The sequence below is a fragment of the Salmo trutta genome, chromosome 15 (genome assembly GCF_901001165.1).
Source record: "Salmo trutta chromosome 15, fSalTru1.1, whole genome shotgun sequence".
Taxonomy (NCBI): Eukaryota; Metazoa; Chordata; class Actinopteri; order Salmoniformes; family Salmonidae; genus Salmo; species Salmo trutta.
Window position 1 is genome coordinate 15,085,588 of NC_042971.1, and position 20,540 is coordinate 15,106,127.

Below are 20,540 nucleotides of genomic sequence, written 5' to 3' on the forward strand. Positions count from 1 at the left end.
ATCTTATATCTTAAGCTAACAAGGGTAGGCCTATGCCTTTAGACATATTTTTCTTTAACACATTCTTTAACACGCCCCAATATCTTCACATACCCTCACATAGCAGCTCAATTCAAGCTCTGGTTTTAATTCAACACACTAAGCCCTTCACTGACACTGAAATATTTAAGGATTGTCTGGTGACTGAAGGAATTGGCTGGCATGGATAGTAGACTATAATTTTGTCTGCCAAACAGGTAGGCCTACCTCTGATTTATTGAATAGCAAGAAATAGGCTCCAACACAAAGCCCTCTTGTTAGTAGCCTGAAGTCAAATTAAAATGAAGACTAGGTTAAATAAAATAGGCCTTCTTGAATTAGCCTAATTTCAGCACCCATGCTCTGTCCATCTCCGCAGCTGTCATTTCATCGTAATGTAAGTTATGTAAATTGCTTGAATATGACATAGAGGTCAATAACTCTGATAAATAGCTTTATTATGAGCAGTGAAACATACTGTTTTTATTCACATCAATTATAGCAGTAGCAAACTTCCCTCTGGTCCCCATCTTCGCTCTCTCCCTTCCAAATTGAACAGGACATTTGTAGGCCTAGTCCGAACACACAGATATTGCATTTTTTAGGGGCAAATACAAAAATATTTTGGGAAGAAGCCTTTGACTTGCCTCCTGAAGTATCATTGTACACAGAGCAGCCATTGGTTGGCAGCACAAAATGGTTTACATCAGCAAGAGCAGGGCAGGCTGGGGCTCATGATTGGGAACACCTATCCATTGCAGTGACGTAATGCAGTGTAGCTTATCCAAGCAGCGCAAAACTCAGGAAGGAAGTACATTTTCTTAGAAATATTACTTGCCCTGTGCTTCTCCGAGCATGCTCGTTTTATAGCCTAGGCCTATAGCCTATAGTATAGGCTATGGATCATTTGATTGAGACCACACTAGGCACACTTGATATTGTGCACCCAGTCGAGATATAATAAGCAACTAATTCTAAAACACTGAGTGATATGATATTTAAATCGATTTCATATCACATGACCCTCCCCTGGACTAAATAAAGAAATACAAAACCCTTCCCGACTGAAATTGAAAAATAATGACCGTCCCCTATTTTCCTCTGGGTAACAATTGTGTAGATTCCGACTGCTCCCTAACTTGCTAATGTTATTATCCATGTTCTTTGCTGTTGCTATTGTTGGTTTTCCATGAGCAGATCATCTCATTTCTGATGTGTTGTTGTGTTAGTAAGTCCCACCCTTCTTCAGATTTCAGCGATACAATTCGATGTCACAGGAGCTCTCAATACCTTTTCATTGGATCTGCAAACTGTTAATTTGTGTCATTTTGCATATTGCTGAAATTTCATGGACAGTTTGCAGATCCAATGGAAATGTATTGAGAGGTCTTGTGTCAGCGAATCGTATAGCTGAAATTGTTGCGGAAATAGCTAGATATACACTACATATACAAAAGTATTTGGACACCCCTTCAAATTAGTGGATTTGGCTATTTCAGCTGCACCCGTTGCTGACAGGTGCATAAAATAAATCACACAGCCATGCAATCTCCATAGACTAATATTGGCAGTAGAATGGCCTTACTGCAGAGCTCAGTAACTTTCATAGGATGCCACCTTTCCAACAACACATAATCACATTTCTGCACTGCTAGAGCTGCCTCGGTCAACTGTAAGTGCTAGGCCACAAAAACTCACAGAATGGGACCGCCGAGTGCTGAAGCACGCAGCGCGTAAAAATTGTTTGTCCTCAGTTGCAACACTCACTACAGAGTTTCAAACTGCCTCTGGAAGCAACGTCAGCACAATGACTATTCGTCGGGAGCTTCATGAAGTGGGTTTCCAAGGCAGAGCAGCCGCACACAAGCCTAAGATCACCATGCGCAATGACAATCGTCGGCTGGAGTGGTGTAAAGTTTTCTGCCATTGGACTCTGGAGCAGTGGAAACGGGTTCTCTGGAGTGATGAATCATGCTTCACCATCTGGCAGTCTGACGAACAAATCTGTGTTTGGCGAATGCCAGGACAACACCACCATCCCGAATGCATAGTGCCAACTGCAAAGTTTGGTGGATGAGGAATAATGGTCTGGGGCTGTTTTTCATTGTTTGGGCTAGACCTCTAGTTCCAGTTTAGGAAAATCGTAATGTTACAGCACACAGTACAATGACATTCTAGACTATACTGTGCTCCCAACTTTGTGGCAAGTTTGGGAAGGCTATTTCCTATTTCAGCATGACAATGCCCCATGCACAGAGCGAGGTCCATACAGAAATGGTTTGTCAAGATCAGTATGGAAGAACTTGACTGGCCTGCACAGAGCCCTGACCTCAACCCCATCGAACGCCTTTGGGATCAAATGGAATCCCCACTGCGAGCCAGGCCTAATCGCCCAACATCAATGCCCAACCTCACTAATGGTCTTGTGGCTGAATCGAAGTAAGACCCGCAGCAATGTTCGAACATCTAGTGGAAACCCTTCCCAGAAGAGTGGTGGCTATTGTATCAGCAAAAGGGGGACCAACTCCATATTAATGCCCAAAATTTTGGAATGAGATGTTCGACGAGCAGGTGTCCACATACTTTTGGTCATGTAGTGTATGTCAAACTATGGATGATTGACCCTGCTTGGAATGAGGATCCACTTCAGGGTGTGCGTCATCGCTCTCTCTCTTCTGCAATAACTCCTGCATGCCTCGTGCATTGTCTTTCTGACAGGCAACCGGACAGGCTGCTTTGCATGATTATAACTGTGAAAATCCCACTCCTCTGCACGCCCAAACACGCCTGCTATTCATTCCTTAAATCGATGTTCATGTCTAATTTTAAACTGTGAAAATGTTAAATAAATGTGAGCACAGAGAAACATGAGAAGACGACATGTCCCTCATGCCCGTTTACCAGTGGAAACAGTTTATTTGTTCAGTCTCTAATTGCTATCCAGTTGTTGACATGTATGGAATGTATATCGCCAGTCAAGTTAAGAAGAAATTAATCCATACTTTTTGTCATTTGCTATGTAGGCTCCAGTAGGTAGGTGCTGAATGCTCTAGCCCCAGGGTGTGATTACCATAGGCCTTTGTAATGAATACGATGGGAGACAGAGTGCTGGTTCAAGTGCAGGGCACAGCAGGTGTTTTAATTGTAAAGGACCACAGGAGGAGGCAGGTAGCTGGGTCCAGGGGCAGGCAGAAGATCATACACAGCGACTCCAAAAAGGTAACAGTACGGGCAGGGAAAAGGCTAATAACATAGTCCGGGAGATCAGGCAAGAGGTTGATGACAGGAAATCTGATAATAAAAAGTACAGGCAGGGAATCGGCAAAAAGGCATCAGTAGTGAGGATGGCCAAAACTATGATACACAGGAGGATTAATACAGGGGAACCCCAGTGCTCCGAATAGAAATGTGTCTCATAACAAACAATACCTCACAATGATGGGGTGCAAAGAACTGAACTAAATAGCGTGTGTAAATGACATACAGGTGTGTGAACAGGTGATCAGAATTCAGTTGATTGGGATCTGGAGAGTGAGCTGCGTTCAGGGGAGTGTGAGTTAGAAGCAGACGTTACAGCCTTCTTTCTATTCCTGGAGCTCTCGCTCTTATAAAAGATCACAGCTCTCAGGGGGTTGTCAGTCGCCAAGGTGAAAGAAAAAATGTAATCCCCTTGTAAATTAATAAATTAACACTGTTGAGTACATTGCCTGGATTTTATGTTGTCTGCATGTGCAGTTTTAACAGTTGTTAAAGTACTGTGTGAATTTCACCAGGTTCATATATTAGTATGGCAGGTTGATTTGTTATTATGGATGCCTGCATCCTGGGAGTAGGGGAGTGTGTACTTACATTTTGCCCTGCATGCTCGTGCTCAAATAATTTTGATGCACTATGAGAGGTAGGCACACTATTGTAAGTGTGAACGATGTCTAGCTCCTTGAATGATCCCAGTCCCTTGTATTGTGCATCTGTTCGCATATGTGCTCTACAAATGTTTTATTTTCTTTTGGATGCAGATGCAGGATGCAGAGAGTGAATTCTGCTTAATTAAGCAGAATTCAAAGTCCACGTCTATAGTCTCAATCAACCACACACAACGCAGAGTTACAGCGGAGCAGTACAGCACCGGTTACACAGTGACGAAATCTCAGAAGTACAAAATGATCATGGATATATGGAAAACCCCATTTGATCAATGTTTGCTGTTTGAATTGTATGCAGATTTACGTAGTTAGGCCTGCTATAAGAGAGAGGGGTGGTCAATTCATCACCACTGAGTTCGTTTAGAAGAACTTTGCCCAAATCACTCTCTGTTGTGTCAGCACAGGCTTTCGCAGCTAGCCTGATTCTAAAAATGTTTTTCCCACTACAGAGTAAAACTCAGTCTCCTTGTCCTTTCCATCACCGTTAAATGGTAGCGGCAGATCAACTTTGTAATGTAGTGTTTGATTTGGTTCAGGGGTGTCATGCACCTATTATTTTAGAGGGGACACAAAGTACGTGAGAATGAATTGTGGTTGCTCCGGAAGGGGGCCTCCCCCTGAAAGTCTTTGAATTTAGCATTTTTCAAACACATGAGACAGCTTTCTCCTGCAATCTAGAGCCATAATCATCATGTAAAAAATATGTTTATTTTTCTGCATATGTTACCTAAGCAGTTCTCTATACCTGTAAGTGTTAAGTATGTATATACTGTATTTTATGCAATCTATTACATCTTGCCTATGCCGCTCGTTCATCTCTCATTCATATATACATATTCTTATTCCATCCCTTTGGATTTGTTTGTATTCGGTAGTTGTTGTGGAATTGTTAGATTACTTGTTAGATATTACTACACTTTCGGAACTAGAAGCACAAGCATTTCGCTACAATTGCATTAACATCTAAATGTGACCAATAAAATGGATTTGATTTAAGTACAACTGCCACACTGGTATATAATTGTAACGATCGGCGTCAGGTAACGAGGAAGCGGACCAAAACGCAGCTGGGAGCGAACACATGTTTATTCTTTTACACCGAAATAAACACGTACACAAAATCAAGAAAATACCGATACGTTAGCTGCTCAAAATCAAAGAGACAACAACCCACCAACATCGTGGGGGGAAAGGAACTTAAATGTGATTCCCAATCAGACATAACTAGCGACAGCTGTCTGATTGGAAATCACCCCGAGCCCAACATAGAAATAAACCACAAAGAAAGGCTATAACAAAACATAGAAAATGAACCATAGAAATACCACACCCTGACCAAAATAGCAGAGTTCCCCTGGTCAGGGCGTGACAATAATATCATAACCCAAGAAAAGCAATTTAAAAAATCTAAAGTCTAAGACAGCTAGCCAAGCTACTGCAACGTGTTTGATTGCCTAAAATAGTTTGGAGGTAGTTATGAGGTTGGGAGATGGGCAACTTATCTAGCTGGCTAGCTAAAGCCAACTTCATAAAATTTCTATGTGGCTAGCATTACAGAAACAACAAAATACGTTTGTTTGATTTATTCATCAAGAAGGAATCAATAGGCTCTATAGCTTGATCAAATTCATTTACAAACATACCTCCTGCAAGTCCAGCCCATCACCGGCAGCTAAATCAAATCAAACGCTGTGTGTGTGTCACTTGACACTCTCCTCCTCCACTGACAATACTGTCTGCATGCACTAGACTAGAGAAACTAGTGTCCTTCCTAAGGTTGCAAAGTTCATTAATAATTCTGATAAAACGTGGGCTTAAAAATGAAGTTTAGTTATTCATTTACCATCTGAAAAATAAAACAACTGGACAAATCTGAGGGGGCACGTGCCCTTGTGTCCCCCTATGGGCATGACTCCTCATTTGTGTTGACAGTAAGTTGCTCAGATGTTCTGACGTCATCTCGCCTTTCTGTACGTCTCGTGTCTCGTCGGCGGTGAAACGTCCTCCTCAAAACATTCTTGAATTGTGACGAGCTGTGATTTGGTATGTTTGAAACTACTATCCAATTTAATTCCACTCACTTTTCAGCTGTGTAGTCCATTTGTCAATCAATTTTGTCTGCTTGTGTTATTGTCTAGCTAGCTAGCTGGATTGTTTACAGACTGTAAATTACAGTTCGTCTCATCTGGTGTTTCGGTCGGTAGCTCCGTCATGCAAAACAGCACACAAAGTTTGTAATTTAAAACAGAAACGGAACAGTTCTGTTCCCCAGCGGCTGCCACAAATGATCAATATGTAGGATGTGCACCCACTCTGCCCAGGATTGGTGAAAACGCGCTTTGGTGATGAAATTTCACTTCCGTATGTTGTAAAATACATTTTACCAAGACAAATATGATTATTCACGTTCTGAATCATTCAGTGGGGTCTTTCTCTAACATTAACATTATAGCCAAAAAGTTTCTCGTAACAACTTTTGGGGATTTTACATTTTGTGGTCGTCTTCTTCTAAGTTGTTTACACAGGTCGCAAAAATAAAACTAGCATGACATGAGCTGAGCTGAATTAAATGTAAAAAGCTTTGAAAATAAAAGCTTGGTATATGTTCAGTTTTCCGTTGATATTTAATTTGTAGTTTTTGTGAGACATCTTCAAAAAAACAGGAATTGCAAATTAATATGTAAGGGTAGACCCCCATGAAATGGACAAAAATGAATGGGAACATATTGGCACTGTACGAAACATACACACGATGTCCAATACCACTCATTTTGACGTCGTTTCATTCAAATCATATTGCAAATGCCAAGTGTCACACCGCAAAAATACAATAGATGGCGAGCGCGCTCCACCGTACATTTTTCATATTGCAAATGTAACACAAGTCAAGTCCCAAGAGTCAAATTTTGAAAAAGTGAGAAAAAAAATTTGAAAACTTATCACCCCCTTAAAAAAGTGCTTTCTGGACTGTTTTACGAAATTCTTTCAATTTGTTTGTCAATTACACATGTATAAGAACTGTATGAACATACTTTTGACATTTTATTGACAATTTTTTGGTTTGTTTTTGCTTGTACATAAGGCATATGTTTTGTCCATTTGTAATATGATTTCATAGGAAGTCAAAAGTCAAAGTCACTTTTCTTTCGCCAAATGCCAAAATAAATGTCCAACTGCAACATGAAAGTATTGAATGTGCCAAATCAGGATGTTTGTCCATTTGCCAAGTACGATCATAGGAAGACGGTTTCCAAACCCAAAAGTCAGTGAACCACGTCCAAATGGCATTTATACTGCCCAAATGATATATAGCCCTATGTTAACCTGTTGGATTTACCCTAGGATAGGGGGCGCCACAGCGCATTTTGGAAAAAAATCGTTCCCATTTTCAACGGCCTACTAATCAAAGTCAGAAGCTAAGACATGCATATACTTATTTTATATGGATAGAAAACACCCTAAATTTTCTAAAACTGTTTGAATGGTGTCTGTGAGTATAACAGAACTCGTATGGCAGTCAAAACCCCGAGACCGATTGAACCAGGAAGTGGAAATCTGAATTGTGGACTCGACTTCACAGCCTTACCTATAAATCACAACGTAAAAAAATGAAAATTGAGCACTTTCCAGTGCTTCCACTAGATGTCCCCAGTCTTTACAAAGTGTTTTGAGGGTTCTGCGGTAGAAACTCAGTGAAAGAGACGATGTGGCAATTGGTCAGAGTAGTAGGGCCATGAGCATTGTGACGTCGGCGGCCGTGTCTGCCCCCACCTTTGGAAGCCTTTTGAAACACAATGACATCGTCCCACTCGAATCTGATTGGCTCTCTTGTTGAAACAGGCCCTGACGATTATTTTATACAACGTTTGACATGTTTGAACGAACCTAACTAACCGTAAACAGTCATTTTGCGTTAGACAGGTGCCGCGCACGGAACAACATTTGATTACAGCCTTAGGACGCGCTAACGACAGGAAGCTAATGGAACATAAAGCATGGACTTTTTCGACCGAAAATACATTTGTCATGGACCTGGGACATCGGGAAGTGTTTTCTGATGAAGACAACTAAAGGTGAGGGATTATTGGCGATATTATACAATATCAGATGTTACTTGCTCAAATGTTCAAAGATGGCGCCGAGCTAGGTTTTCGAGCTCAATTTCTGGGTATCGCATCCCATTTGATCTCAAAGTGTGATTACCCTGTAAAGTTAATTTAAAATCTGTTTTGACAGGTGTTTTCAAGAGATATTCATCTATAAATCTTAGATTGACAATATATATTAAAAAAATAGTTTTCGAATAGTAATTTATAAAATTGTAGCACTGTTTCCCGGGACGCATTATATGGGAAAATAGTTAGTCAACCTCAGGTGCCGATGTAAAATGCAGTTTTTATATAGAAATATGACCTTTATTGAACAAAAGATTGCATGCTGTGTGTAACATGATGTCCTAGGTGTGTCATCTGATGAAGTTTGTAAAAGGTTAGTGCTGCATTTAGCTGTTTTTTGGTTATATGTGATGGGTGTGCTTGCTCGGAAAATTCATATGATGCGACTTTTACAATGTACTCCTCTAACATAATCTAATATTGTGCTTTTCCTGTAAAACCTTTTTGAAATCGGACAACGAGGGTCGATTCAAGAGAGGTGTATCTATAAAACGATATGAGACAGCCCTATATTTGAAAAAAAAGAAATATTGAATTTCGTTATGCTAATGTCGCTAGGAGTTTTCGCTGGAAAATGATCCCGCTAACGGGATGCCATGAATCAACCTAGATGGTCTATTTGTCATGTATGATGAAGGAGAAGTGGGACTCTGTTGTTTTAATGATTTCTTGAAAAAAGTCCAAAATGGCAATTACCATCACGAATTTGACATGCTCAAAAATACTGCAGAAATGCAAAATTGACTGGCCCGATGAACTCTGAAATGCCGGGCAGTGACTGTGGTTTCTCTCCATTGCTCGTTGTGGTGTTTTCATCATGTCCATTTGGTGTCCATCATGTCAATTTTTTTTCACTATTGAATCATATTGCAAATGTACAATATGTTGCAATTTGTTGCAATATTTTTCAATGGGCATTTGCCATCACAAATTTGACATGCTCAGAAATACTGCAGAAATGCAAAATTGACTGGCCCGATGAACTCGAGATGGCTGGGCAGTGCTAGTGGTTCCTCTCCATCGCTCGATGGTGACATGAGAGAAGTGGGACTTCATCAGTCAATTAGATATCACTCTGAAACCAAACTGATACCATCTGACACCAAACCCACTTTTTCCAAATCGTTTAGAAGCCAACTATCACAAATATCAGAGCAGGCCCATAATTCACAGCGCCTTCAGATTAAACCATCATAAAAATTTAAAACATGTAGTTACGTTCTAGCTGCGGGTCCAGCTCTGACTTTATGTGTAGGCTTAGCTGAGGCGACCTCGAATCCCAAGTTCCGTCTCGATAGGTCATTTGGAGCCCGAGCAGCAACCTTAACCTGTTATGGCTAGGGGGCAGTATTTTCACGGCCGGATAAAAAACGTACCCGATTTAATCTGATTATTACTCCTGACCAGAAACTAGAATATGCATATAATTATTAGCTTTGGATAGAAAACACTCCAAAGTTTCTAAAACTGTTTGAATGGTGTCTGTGAGTATAACAGAACTCATTTGGCAGGCCAAAACCTGAGAAGATTCTGTACAGGAAGTACCCTGTCTGACCATTCCTTGCCCTTGTTGATTATCTCTATCCATTACAGGGGATCTCTGCTGTTATGTGACACTTCCTACGACTCCCATGGGATCTCAGAAGGCGGCAAAAAGCTGAATCGTGGCTTTGCAGGCTCTGGCTGAAAAACATTAGCGCGTTTGGATAGTGGCCAGTAACAGTACTATGAGACTCAGGCTCGTGCACGAGGGGATAGCATGCTTTTATTTTCTCTTTGCACGTATACACGCTTTCCCGGTCGGAATATTATCGCTTTTTTACGAGAAAAGTGGCATAAAAATTGATTTTAAACAGCGGTTGACATGCTTCGAAGTACGGTAATGGAATATTTAGAAATCTTTTGTCACAAAATGCGCCATGCTCGTGACCCTTATTTACACTTCGGATAGTGTCTTGAACGCACGAACAAAACGCCGCTGTTTGGATATAACTATGGATTATTTTGGACCAAACCAACATTTGTTATTGAAGTAGAAGTCCTGGGAGTGCATTCTGACGAAGAACACCAAAGGTATTCCAACTTTTCTAATAGTAAATCGGAGTTTGGTGAAGGCTAAACTTGCTGGGTGTCTAAATAGCTAGCCCTGTGATGCCGGGGTATCTACTGAGAATATTGCAAAATGTGCTTTCACCGAAAAGCTATTTTAAAATCGGACATATCGAGTGCATAGAGGAGTTCTGTATCTATAATTCTTAAAATAATTGTTATGTTTTTTGTGAACATTTATCGTGAGTAATTTAGTAAATTCACCAGAAGTTTGCGGGGGGTATGCTAGTTCTGAACGTCACATGCTAATGTCAAAAAGCTGGTTTTTGATATAAATATGAACTTGATTGAACAAAACATGCATGCATTGTATAACATAATGTCCTAGGGTTGTCATCTTTATTTATTTATTTATTTATTTCACCTTTATTTAACCAGGTAGGCAAGTTGAGAACAAGTTCTCATTTACAATTGCGACCTGGCCAAGATAAAGCAAAGCAGTTCGACAACATACAACAACACAGAGTTACACATGGAGTAAAACAACATACAATCAATGATGCAGTAGAAAAAAATAAGACTATATACAATGTGAGCAAATGATGTGAGATAAGGGAGGTAAAGGCAAAAAATGCCATGGTGGCAAAGTAAATAAAGTATAGCAAGAAAAACACTGGAATGGTAGATTTGTAGTTTGAAGAAAGTTCAAAGTTAAAATATAAATAATATGGTGCAAAGGAGCAAAATAAATAAAATAAATAAATAAATACAGTAGGGGAAGAGGTAGTAGTTTGGGCTAAATTATAGATGGGCTATGTACAGGTGCAGTGATCTGTGAGCTGTTCTGACAGCTGGTGCTTAAAGCTAGTGAGGGAGATAAGTGTTTCCAGTTTCAGAGATTTTTGTAGTTTGTTCCAGTCATTGGCAGCAGAGAACTGGAAGGAGAGACGACCAAAGGAGGAGTTGGCTTTAGGGGTGACCAGAGAGATATACCTGCTGGAGCGCGTGCTACAGGTGGGTGCTGCTATGGTGACCAGTGAGCGGAGATAAGGGGGGACTTTACCTAGCAGGGTCTTGTAGATGACCTGGAGCCAATGTGTTTGGCGACGATTATGAAGTGAAGGCCAGCCAACGAGAGCGTACAGGTTGCAGTGGTGGGTAGTATATGGGGCTTTGGTGACAAAACGGATGGCACTGTGATAGACTGCATCCAGCTTGTTGAGTAGGGTATTGGAGGCTATTTTGTAAATGACATCGGCGAAGTCGTGGATTGGTAGGATGGTCAGTTTTACGAGGGTATGTTTGGCAGCATGAGTGAAGGATGCTTTGTTGCGAAATAGGAAGCCAATTCTAGATTTCACTTTGGATTGGAGATGATTGATGTGAGTCTGGAAGGAGAGTTTACAGTCTAACCAGACACCTAGGTATTTGTAGTTGTCCACAAATTCTAAGTTAGAACCGTCCAGAGAAGTTATGCTGGACGGGCGGGCAGGTGCAGGCAGCGATCGGTTGAAGAGCATGCATTTAGGTTTACTTGTGTTTAGGAGCAGTTGGAGGCCACGGAAGGAGAGTTGTATGGCATTGAAGCTCGTCTGGAGGGTTGTTAACACAGTGTGCAAAGAAGGGCCAGAAGTATACAGAATGGTGTCGTCTGCGTAGAGGTGGATCAGAGATTCACCAGCAGCAAGAGCGACATCATTTATGTATACAGAGAAAAGAGTTGGCCCAAGAATTGAACCCTGTGGTACCCCCATAGAGACTGCCAGAGGTCCAGACAGTAGGCCCTCCGATTTGACACACTGAACTCTGTCATAGAAGTAGTTGGTGAACCAGGCGATGCAATCGTTTGAGAAACCAAGGCTACTGAGTCTGCCGATGAGGATGTGGTGATTAACAGAGTCAAAAGCTTTGGCCAGGTCAATGAATACGGCAGCACAGTATTGTTTCTTATCGATGGCGGTTACGATGTCGTTTAGGAAGTTGAGCGTGGCTGAGGTGCACCCATGACCAGCTCTGAAACCAGATTGCATAGCGGAGAAGGTGCGGTGGGATTCGAAATAGTCGGTAATCTGTTTGTTGACTTGGCTTTCGAAGACCTTAGAAAGGCAGGGTAGGATGGATGTAGGTCTGTAGCAATTTGGGTCAAGAGTGTCACCTCCTTTGAAGAGGGGGATGACAGCAGCTGCTTTCCAATCTATGGGAATCTCAGACGACACGAAAGAGAGGTTGAACAGGCTAGTGATAGGGGTTGCAATAATTTCGGCAGATAATTTTAGAAAGAAAGGGTCCAGATTGTCAAGCCCAGCTGATTTGTAGGGATCCAGATTTTGCAGCTCTTTCAGAACATCAGCTGAATGGATTTGGGAGAAGGAGAAATGGGGGAGGCTTGGGCGAGTAGCTGTGGGGGGTGCAGTGCTGTTGAATGCAGTAGGGGTAGTTAGGTGGAAAGCATGGCCAGCCGTAGAAAAATGCTAATTGAAATTCTCAATTATAGTGGGCTTATCGGTGGTGACAGAGTTTCCTATCCTCAGTGCAGTGGGCAGTTGGGAGGAGGTGTTCTTATTCTCCATGGACTTTACAATGTCCCAGAACTTTTTAGAGTTGGAGTTGCACGAAGCAAATTTCTGTTTGAAAAAGCTAGCCTTGGCGTTTCTAACTGCCTGTGTGTATTGGTTTCTAACTTCCCTAAAAAGTTGCATATCGCGGGGGCAGTTTGATGCTAATGCAGAACGCCACAGGATATTTTTGTGTTGGTTAACTTCTTGAGGCTACCTGGGACGTTAGCGTGCCACCTGTGGCGCACCCTATCAACAGCAGGTGCATTTCAAGAGCGGCAAATTTGAAACCAAATAAATGTACAAATTCAAATTTCTCAAACATACAACTAACTTACAGCCTTTGAAAGATAAACATCTTCTTAATCTAACCACGTTTACCGATTTCAAAAAGGTTTTACGGGGAAAGCATAAAGTTAGGTTATGTTAGGAGAGTACATTGACAATAGCTGTGTGCAATGCATTGTCGATTCAAAGACATGCCTCACCAAAACCATACAATCAGCTAAAATTATGCACTAACCTTTTACAATCTCCATCAGATGACACTCCTAGGACATTTTGTTAGACAATGCATGCATTTTTAGTTCTATCAAGTTCATATTTATATCTAAAAACAGTGTTTTACTATGGCGTTGATGTTCAGGAAATCGTTTCCCTCCAATACCGGCAGTCAAGTCATGACGACAAAATAATTAATTAATATTAGAAAACATTGCTAAAATATTATATTGTCATTCAAAGAATTATAGATTTACATCTCTTGAACGCAATGGACTTGTCAGATTTTAAATTAACCTTACTGGGAGATCACACTTTGCAATAATCTGAGCACTGCGCCAGACAAATACGCATCGCGATACAGACTAACCGCCATGTTGGAGGAATCTAAAATCGAAAATACTATATAAATAATCCATTACCTTTGATTCTCTTCATCAGATGTCACTTCCAAAGAGTCCCAGGTCCATAACGAATGTATTTTTGTTCAAAAAAGCTCATCATTTATGTCGAAAAACCTCCGTGTTGTAGCGCATGATCTAAGCCAGCCGGACTTCACTTCACTTCAAGAACGGAAAAAATATATTTCCGTTCGTTCAAACATGTCAAACGTTGTATCGCATAAATCATTAGGGCCTTTTTTAACCAGAACATGAATAAAATTCAAGGCGGACCATTGGGTTTTCTTTTAAAACGTTTCGGAATGAGAGTACCCACCATCAAATCGCGCGCCAGGGTGAATGATGGACCATCACGTTCCATGGCTCTTATTCGGTCAGATCTCACTGTAGAACACTCAAAACACTTTGTAAAGGCTGGGGACATCTTGTGGAAGCAATAGGAAGTGCCAGAATATAATTCACCCCCTTTGTTTTTCAATGGCATAGGCTCAAAGTCAATTCAACACATCAGGTATCCACTTCCTGTCAGAATCTGTCTCAGGGTTTTGCCTGCCAAATGAGTTCTGTTATACTCACAGACACCATTCAAACAGTTTTTGAAACTTTAGGGTGTTTTCTATCCATATATAATAAGTATATGCATATTGTAGTTACTGGGTAGGTGTAGGAGGCATTTAAAAATGGGCACATCTTTTTTCAAAAAATTCTCAATACTGCCCCCTATACCCTAACAGGTTAAGGGCAGTCAGGTCTGGGGAGAACCAAGGGCTATATCTGTTCCTGGTTCTAAATTTCTTGAAAGGGGCATGCTTATTTAAGATGGAGAGGAAGGCATTTAAAAAAAATAACCAGGCATCCTCTACTGACGGGATGAGGTCAATATCCTTCCAGGATACCAGGGCCAGGTCGATTAGAAAGGCTTGCTCGTTGAAATGTTTCAGGGAGCGTTTGACAGTGATGAGTGGAGGTCGTTTGACCGCTGACCCATTACGGGTGCAGGCAATGAGGCAGTGATCGCTGAGATCTTGGTTGAAAACAGCAGAGGTGTATTTAGAGGGCAGGTTGGTTAGGATGATATCTATGAGGGTGCCAGTGTTTGCGGCTTTGGGGCTTTCTGATGAAGATCATCAAAGGTTAGTGCTGCATTTAGCTGTGGTTTTGTTTTTGTGACATTATATGCTAGCTTGAAAAATGGGTGTCTGATTATTTCTGGCTGGGTACTCTGCTGACATAATCTAATGTTTTGCTTTCGCTGTAAAGCCTTTTTGAAATCGGACAGTGTGGTTAGATAAAGGAGAGTCTTACAAACTCTGCTGCTGTACTTTGCCCAGAGACAGCAGACACCGCATTCCACTTTCTGGCGGGTTTAGAGAGCGTTCAAGACACTATCCAAGGGTGACGAAGGGTTACGCACTCGACGCGTTTCGTGACAAAAAAATTCTAAATATTCCATTACTGTAGTTCGAAGCATGTCAACCGCTGTTTAAAATCTATTTTTATGCCATTTTTCTCGTAAAAAAGCGATAATATTCCGACCGGGAAACCGTGTTTTAGTACAAAGAGAGAGAAAGTAAACATGGAGTCGACTCGTGCACGCTCCTCAGTCTCATAGTATTCTGACCGACCACTATCCAAACGCGCTAATGTTTTTCAGCCAGGGCCTGCAAAGCCACCATTCAGCTTTTTGCCGCCTTCTGAGAGCCCATGGGAGCCGTAGGAAGTGTCACGTAACAGCAGAGATCCGCTGTTTTGGATAGATATGATCAAGAAGGCCAAGAAATGATCAGACAGGGTACTTCCTGTACAGAATCTTCTCAGGTTTTGGCCTGCCAAATGAGTTCTGTTATACTCACAGACACCATTCAAACAGTTTTAGAAACTTTGGAGTGTTTTCTATCCAAAGCTAATAATTATATGCATATTCTAGTTTCTGGGCAAGAGTAATAATCAGATTAAATCGGGTACGTTTTTTATCCGGCCGTGAAAATACTGCCCCCTATCCATAACAGGTTAACTAGCAGGAATTGGATCGTCTCGCTGTGGTCAGGGGATCTACGTATTTGAGCGTGTGAGTTGGAAGCAGACATTACCCACAGAGAGTCCTTATAACCGTTTTCACCAGAAAGGTGAGATTTTAACCGTTCTTGGGGTAGGCAGCATTACTGGTTATTGTTTATGGCCCTCTCATGATAAATAATTAATTTTGGTGATTATGTAGATTACATTTTCTACTACATTTAGTTACATTTAAGAGATTCAATGTATTCCTTGCAGTGTGAAACAATGATTAAGTCAGATGGAATATTGATGCCTCTCCTTGTTCGGGCGGTGTTCGGCGGTCGAAGTCGCCGGTCTTCTAGCCATCACCGATCCATTTTTCATTTTCCATTTGTTTTGTCTTGTTTTTCCACACACCTGGTTCTCATTTCCCTCATTATGTGTTGTGTATTTAACCCTCTGTTTTCCCCATGTCTTTGTGTGGTATTGTTAATCTGTTCATGTATACGCACGTTAGGCTGGTTAAACTGGGTTATGTTAAACCCTTATTTGTATTTCGTGTTAGTTTGTGCCGTGTGCTTTTGGGTCGCCAAATAAAAGGCTCCGTTTTGCTACCAACTATCTGCTCTCCTGCGCCTGACTTCCTACAGCCCTTCACGCATACCCTGACAATAACTTTGTTATGGATCATTTGTGTAAGCCAAAGTAGCTTTTACCCTGGGGCATACTCCACGTAGGCTATATGCTGTCTAATTAAAATATAGACAGTTGAATTAGAGCCTCATTATTTCAACAGAAGGGCAGGTGATAAATATTCTCAGAACCTTTTCATAGAACCCAGAGTCCCTTTACAGAAAAGTTTAGTCTACCATAAAAAAAAGTCAAATTAATTGATATTCAAGGCAGGCAAGTGAATAAGGTATGGCAGGTAAGTCCTCTGTTCCATCTAGTCATCTCATAACCATGGAAACATACAGTTTATGACAGGTCTTTCTTTCAATCAAGATCCAGGTTGACTGATATGGTTTAGCCCCAGCACTCTGTGCAGGTCAGTCAAGTTCTTCCACACTGATCTCGACAAACCATTTCTATAAGGACCTCACTTTATGCACGTGGGCAATAACTTGCTGAAATAGGAAATGGCCTTTCCCAAACTGTTGCCACAACGTTGGAAGTACAGAATCGTCTAGAATGTCATTGTAAGCTGTAGCGTTAAGATTTTCCTTCTTGAACTAAGGGGCCTAGCACAAACCATGAAAAACAGCCCCAGACCATTATTCTTCTTCTACCAAACTTTACAGTTGGCACTATGCATTCGGGCAGGTAGTGTTCTCACAGATTTGTCCGTCAGACTGTCAGATGGTGAAGCGTGATTCATCACTCCAGAGAACACGTTTCCACTACTCCAGAGTCCGATGGCGGCGAGCTTTACACCACTCCAGCTGACACTTGGCATTGCGCATGGTTTATCTTAGGCTTGTGTGTGGCTGCTCAGCCATGGACACTCATTTCGTGAAGCTCCCGACGAAAATGTATTGTGCTGACGTTGCTTCCAGTGGCAGTTTGGAACTCGTGAAAAGTGAGTGTTGCAAACAAGTACAGATGATTTTTACATGCTACGCGCTTCATCATTCAGTGGGCCTGTTCTGTGAGCTTGTGTGGCCTACCGCTTCACGCCTGAGCTGTTGTTGCTCCTAGACATTTCCACTTCACAATAACAGCACTTACAGTTGACCGGGGCAGCTCTAAGAGGGCAGAAATTTGACAAACTGACTTGTTGGAAAGGTGGAATCCATAACGGTGCCACGTTGAAAGTCACTGAGCTCTTCAGTAAGGCCATGTTACTGCCAATGTTTGCCTATGGAGATGGGTGTGGCTGAAATAGCTGAATCCACTAATTTGAAGGGTGTCCAAATACTTTTGTATATATAGTGTATGTATTACACTACAAGTAAGTAAGCCTTGTCCGAGCCAGAACGGTCCATAGGGCAGGAATCCATGACCTGTTTCTGTAGCGTAAGGTTGGTTAATGTATGCCACATGGACAGGATGTTACTCTACAGGTAGATGAAGGAATCATGTCTGCTCTCTCTGTCTCTTCAGAGTCAGTTCGGTGATGCAAAGTAGTTCCAAATATCACACAAGGCAATTACTGTACATAATGATGCCACATAGGATCACAGTATAGCTAACAGTCACTGAGAGAACAGAAAGGTTAAACTTGTGACCTCATGCGGCATGCAACGCTCTCGTGTTCTTTTGAGTTTTCTCATCATCCCCCGTTAGGTGGCAGTCACCTGGTCCACCCTCAGGGAGGCCTCACCCCAGAACCCACAATCCCGATCATGGTGAACACTGACCTGAATAGAATCGTGCAGCAAGGAAAATGGGTTGAGCCCTCAGTGGGATAGATCTGGAACTCATGTCAACTTAGGACATTGATATTACATTTAGAGCAGACGCAACTACACACACACACACACACACACACACACACACACACACACACACACACACACACACACACACACACACACACACACACACAGACAGAAACACATACACCCCTCCTTATACACACACACACCAGAGGAAAGCACTGTATACAAGCTGTCTTAAGCGAAGAGACCATAGGGTCACATTGCCTGCGAAGTATGATGCAGTTTGCATTGCCTGACTTGTCATATGAAGTGACAAGGCAATAATGCGGTTGGTAGAGAGAGAGCAATGAAGGCTGGGCTGCATGCTTATTCTAAGTTCAATTGTTAGCAACAGAGATTGATCTTCAAGAGTTCAAACCTTAATTTGTTAGTTGGCAATAGCCAACTCTAATCAGTTCACTGAATTGTGGAAAGTAGTTACATTTTAGGAACAATGGTGCAGGATGATGAGACTTTCACCACTGGCAAACTCTCTAAATTGCTGCAATAGCAGAGTAGAGTCTACACGGGCAGCAGTCTGCAACGAGTTGCGCATGGAATTTGTAGTAGTCTGCCTCTGCAAAACGCCTCGTTTCACAAAGCCTCCCCTTCTGTGATCTGAATTCCAATTATTTGTTTGCATCCCAATTTGTATTGGCTCTCAGTCAGGCAACTGGAGCTTGGAGGTGCCCCTCTCTCTTTTTCACTCTCCTCCCCGCCAGCTCTCTCTCTCCGTCTCTCTTTCCCTCCCCATAGTGTTGACTCAGCCTAATGAGTGGAAAGCCTTGGAAGTTGCTCTGTGGAAAAGTCTATTGCACCATGGCAATGTTGCTGCTCATCATTAACTGTGTGGCCACGCATAATTTATATATTTATTTGTTTATTTATTTGTCTGCCAGTTGGGCTTTGGTGGCTTTGGTCAGGCACTATTGCTCCACCAGTTAGCCTAATCCCAGGACGCATTAGGCCTGGCCCCATGCTGTCTATTGAACGGTTACGAATATAAATTGCATATTTCTAAGGAAATAGTATGGAGTTGAAATGGGCTGCCGATAATTATTACTATAGTTAACTTATTACTATAGTTAACTTAACATTATTATACGTTGTTTTTAAGATTAAACATAGGCTACCTTTAACATCTCTTTCACTTTTATGATGTTATCTGGTTATTAATCAGGCCTCCACATCTACGTAATTATGTACAGTAATTGCCTTGTGTGGTATATGGAACTACTTTACAAGACAGAAAAGGGAGCAATGAGTGCTAAGTCCTGCTTAATTGCAAGCACTTTATACATGCAGTAGTTAGTTACGGTATTGTAACTACTGTATATAGTGTTGCCTTCAAAACCATAAATTCTCCTTTGTATTTAAGATAAATTGTGAGAAACTATTCACAAAGGCCCATGTGACAGCAATGGGGACTTAGTGGAATATCATTGCATGTCATGTCATCTTGTGTCATCATGCCTCAATCACTTGCAGTCTAGTCGCTGTATGCGTCCTCTAGCCATTAGGATCATTGCCATGATCCCTTCCTCTGCCAGGTAGAGTAAATAAAACAGAAGTTGAGGCTATGGGCCCTGGTCAAAAGTAGTGCACTAGACAGGGGATAGGGTGTTATTTGGGACACAAACTAAGTGTGTGCTGTATGTGGCACTACTGATCCTTATGGCCATGCATCAAACTAAAATAACCTGGAATGATGGGCTGCAACAATGCTGCATGTTCTGGCAAAGTGCATCAGTTTAAGTTAAACCTCTCTAGTTGGAGCTGACTTGCAGATGAAGAATATCCAGAATTCATCGCATGTGACTGTACAGGCGCACATAGGGCTTAATCCTATTTTAGAGATGGGCGTGCATGACTCCAATTTGGACGCAAATCTCCCATTGACACCAATGCATGCCGAGGGCGAGACTTGGGGTTAAATGTGCATACGTATCTTGTTTGGTTTAGCACAATATTGACATAGGGACTTTTTGGGGCATTCCGACATATCAAACCAAGAGTTACCAAGTCTGTGCTAGTCTGTATTATCCTATTTTTCATGCGAAGCATGACTAGCCTCACGCTGTCATACTTCACGTGGGTTGGGGAGTGGATTTCTAAAATATAAATTAAGCTAATTAAGATCATCAAATTATGATAATTCCAGTATGAGACAACTGGTGTGTTATGCATGTCAATGTCAAATTAAGGGTTATGGTGTTTAAGTGATGCCAAGTAAAAAAATATACTGACTGACAGGCATCATTTACATAATTGAGTTTTAGTCAGTGCAGGCATTGGTTTATATTCTCCTGATTTATTTAGAGAACATTTAAACCTGTACAGCCATTCTCACGGCTGATGGTAGTGAGGTAATGGCAGCAGTCTCTTCCTTTATTCGCATAATGACCTAAAGTACTCATTCTCCAGGTAATATGTTCAACTGTTACGGTAATAGAAAATACAATGTATTCCGTCTCTTTTGGTTTATCATTTTCACTCACAG